The following is a 3,958-nucleotide window of genomic DNA, read 5'->3' on the forward strand; positions in this document are numbered from 1 at the left end:
ACTAAAAATGTTTAGAGACTGGAACTTAATGGAACTTCTAGGGCAGAAAGATTTCATTACAGGTTTACTTTGTTTATTGTCTATATGCCTTTTGAAAAAAAATAAAATTTGTTATGCAAAAAATAAATCTCTCTTTAAAAAAAAAAAGACAAAAGACAAATTAGCTTGTCAAATCCTTCCCTCTCTCAATAGCAATAGATTCTTCCAAAACAATGATTGCCCACCAGTAGTAATAAGCCTGGGCTTTCTTCCTTCTCTTTTCATGCTCAAATTCATGGTTCCTTGACTGTGGTAACGGGGTCTCCACTTGTACTCTTGCCCCAGGCCAGGTAAATATTAAAGTCTGGCATGTAGCAAATATATTAAGCTATGAAAAACAATGAGATATAACTATTGGAAGAGAAACAAAAATCATCATTACTTGCAGTTGATTTGGTTGTCTATCCAGAGACCACCCAAAGGAATCAATTGAAAGACTCATAAATTTAACAAAGCAGTTCAAAAAGGAGTTCAGAAAAGAAGCTGAATAATAATCAATAGTTTTCCTTTAAGTCAGCAACAATCAGAAGATGTAATGCAGAAAAATGCATTCATGATAATTTTAAAAAATAGCATAAAATTGATCAAGGCAAACTTCAAAATTATTTTATTTTTAGGTGATTATAAAGTTCACCCATTGGGCTAGCCCTGTAGCCTAGTGGTTAAGGAGCTGGATCCTACATGGTCTATGGCAGTTCTCTGGTGAGTGCACACACCCACTGGCAATTAAAAAATAAATCAAAAAATAAAGTTCACCTAAAAGAATAAATAGAGAATGGCAAAGAAATGACTGAACAAGGATAATAGTGATTGGAGAGTTGGCTTATAAGATTAAAAAACATATATATATATTTTTTTTTCCATATCTTCTTTTATGATTTTGGATTTCAGGCTTGAACACACACATGCCTGGTGTGTTTTTCAAACTGCCGGGTCTGCTACTCAAACTGCCCAAGGCAGCTTTGTAGAATCCAGATGCCTTAACCAGCTCTTAAACACCATGCCACCAGCTGGCCCCTATGATGTTTATATATATATATAAACATAAAAATAAAATTTTAGGGCCGGCCCATGGCCCTGGTGATTAAGGTGGTTGGATTATTAATTAGGGCCGGCAGATGGCCCTGGTGATTAAGGTGGTTGGATTATTCATGAACAACTACATGGTTTGAGTTGCAGACCTGGCATGCTGCCAGGCACATCCTCATATGTGCCCAAAATCCTGAGAGGAGGAAGAAATGGAGAAGACGGGATTAATGCATGGCCATGCCCCAGGGGAGGTGCTTTCTCACTTTTCCTGTCTCTCTGTCTCTTTCTGGTGAATACATGTGCCTTCTAACAAATTAGCAAAAATTATCGGTAAACACAAACTGGGAAAAATATTTAGAACAAATAATTGATGTCCGTATGCTACAAAGAGCATTTATAAGTCAATCAGAGAGAGCAAACACTCAAATTAAAATGGATAAAGGACAAACAGAAAATAAACAAGTGATCAATAAGTGTATTAAAAATGTTCTAACACAGTAATAATCAATGAAATACAAACTTTTAGGTGAATGAAATTGGTAAAGATAAAAAAAAACACACACACTAAAATTTTGAATATAGATCTGATGCAGTGAACCTACATTCTCTGATGGGAGGGTAAATTTCCTTTCCGGAAATAATTTCAGTAATGTATATGAGGAGTCTTTTAAAAATTCATATCTTTTAAAGTGGTTTAAAGAAACAAAAGCAGCAGCAAGCTGAGAAACAACACAGGATTAAGCTGAGGACCCAGCAGTCATCAGCACTGCTCTGGATTCAGGAAGCTACTCCACTTCTTGTGCAGTTTCCTCATCCATAAAACAGAGACAGTTAACAGCACTAATCTCACAGTACATGCAAGGCCCTTTGCATAGTGTCTGGCATCCTCTAAGTAGGAAGAAAATGTTAGCTATGATTTAAAAAAATGCATATGAGTATATATTGCATACATATAAATGTTTATGTATATATGACAAATTGGTCATTTTGATCAACTTTTAGGAATTTATCCTAAGGAAAAATTTAGGCATTCAGACAAAGATTTATATGCAAGGATGTGTATCATATCTTTATTGGTAGAAGCAAAACCATGGAGACAACACCAACATCTAATAGGAGAATAGCAATAGGAGAATAAATGAATTATAGTACTTTTGAATGATGTACTACCTGAGGTACTATATGAGGTATTTATGAGGGAATTTTTTTTGAGAGATTCTGTTATAGGGCACATGCACTCACCAGAGAGACAGAATGAGATGGAGCGAGAGAAAGTGAGAAATCCCCTCTCATGGAGGATGACCATGATGCAATCCCTTCTCCTCCATTCTCCTCTTGAGATTTTGGACATGCACTCACATGCCAGGTCTGAAACTTGAATCTGCGGTTGGCCATGTGGGAATATAGCACCGGAATCACTACATCACCTGCTGGCCACTATGGGGGCATTTTTTAAAAGTATGTGGGATTGGGGCCAGCAGATGGCGTAGAGGTTACATCACTTGACTCCCATGTGGCTGACCATAGATGATACCAGACCCGGTGGCTTGAAAATCACACTGGGTACATGTGTGTGTGCCCAAGATCCCAGGAGGAGAATGGAGGAGAAGGGATCTGGGCATGGTCATTCCCTTGGAGGGTGATTTATTACTTTCTTTCTCACTGTCACTCTCTGTCTCTGTCTCTCTCTGGAAACACACATGCCCTATGGCAAACACCTAACCAAAAAAAAGGAAAGAAAAAACAATGAAATTAGATGTGAGTTTATTTTTTGGTGCAAAAATTTTTGGAATCCATGAATAGTTTTTTCATAATATGCATATTCCATGAACTTTTTAAAGACGCCTCCCATGGTCATTAAAAATGATTTTGTTTTTGAAGACAGTATAATGACATGGAAAAATATTAATATGTGAAAAAAGGTATAAGATTGTATAGAGAATAAATTTTTGAAAAACAAATGTATTTTGTTCATACTGAAGCAGTTAAGAGAAACGTCAATAACAATATTGACCAATAAAAATATTAACAATGTCTATATCTTCATGGTAAGATCATGAGTTATTTTTCCTTTATATTATTTTACACACATTCTTTTATTGGCACCATAGGGCAAGTGCGCTTACCAGAAAGACACAGATGGAAAGTGATAGGGAAGGAAAGTGAGAAATCACTTCCCAAGGAGGCTGGCCATACTGCAATCCCTTCTCTTTTCTCCTCTCAGGATTCTGGGCACTCATGCATACATGCCTGGTGTGATTTTTTTTTTTTTTTTGAGCCACCAGGTCTGGGATTCGAACCTTGGTCGTCCATGTGGGAATCCAGCACTTTAACCACTGTACCACCTGCTGGCCCCATTATTTTACATACTTTTGTAATAAATATGTATTATTCTCATTATCATGCAATTTTTAAGGAAGAGCATGTGTGTGTGTGTGTGTGTGTGTGTGTGTATCTATTATATCTTTAGGCCCAGTCTAGGAGGTGTAGTTCAATGTGTGCTGGGCTGCAGTGCTCGAAGTCACATGACCTGCCATTTTTCTAAAGTTATTTAATTAAATTAATTAATTAATTTTAATTTGACAAGAGAGGAAGAGAGAGAGAGAGAGAGAGAGAGAAAGGAAGGAAGAAAACAAGCCACCTGGTCCAGGACTCGAACCATGGGCAACCATGTGGGAATCCAGTGTCCTTAACCACCACACCACCTGCCAGCCCCAGTTGCCATGGTTTTGGATCCCTGGATAGGCACAGGTCCTCAAGATCTTGAGGAGCTAGAGGGCTGGAGAAGAGGGATCATTTGTGATGAGATACTGCAGAGGTTCTCTCTCTCTCTCTCTCTCTCTGTAAATATATATATATATATATATATAGTAAATATCTTTTTTTTTCT

This window comes from Tupaia chinensis, unplaced genomic scaffold, assembly GCF_000334495.1.
Source record: "Tupaia chinensis unplaced genomic scaffold, TupChi_1.0 Scaffold143746_1, whole genome shotgun sequence".
NCBI lineage: Eukaryota > Metazoa > Chordata > Mammalia > Scandentia > Tupaiidae > Tupaia > Tupaia belangeri.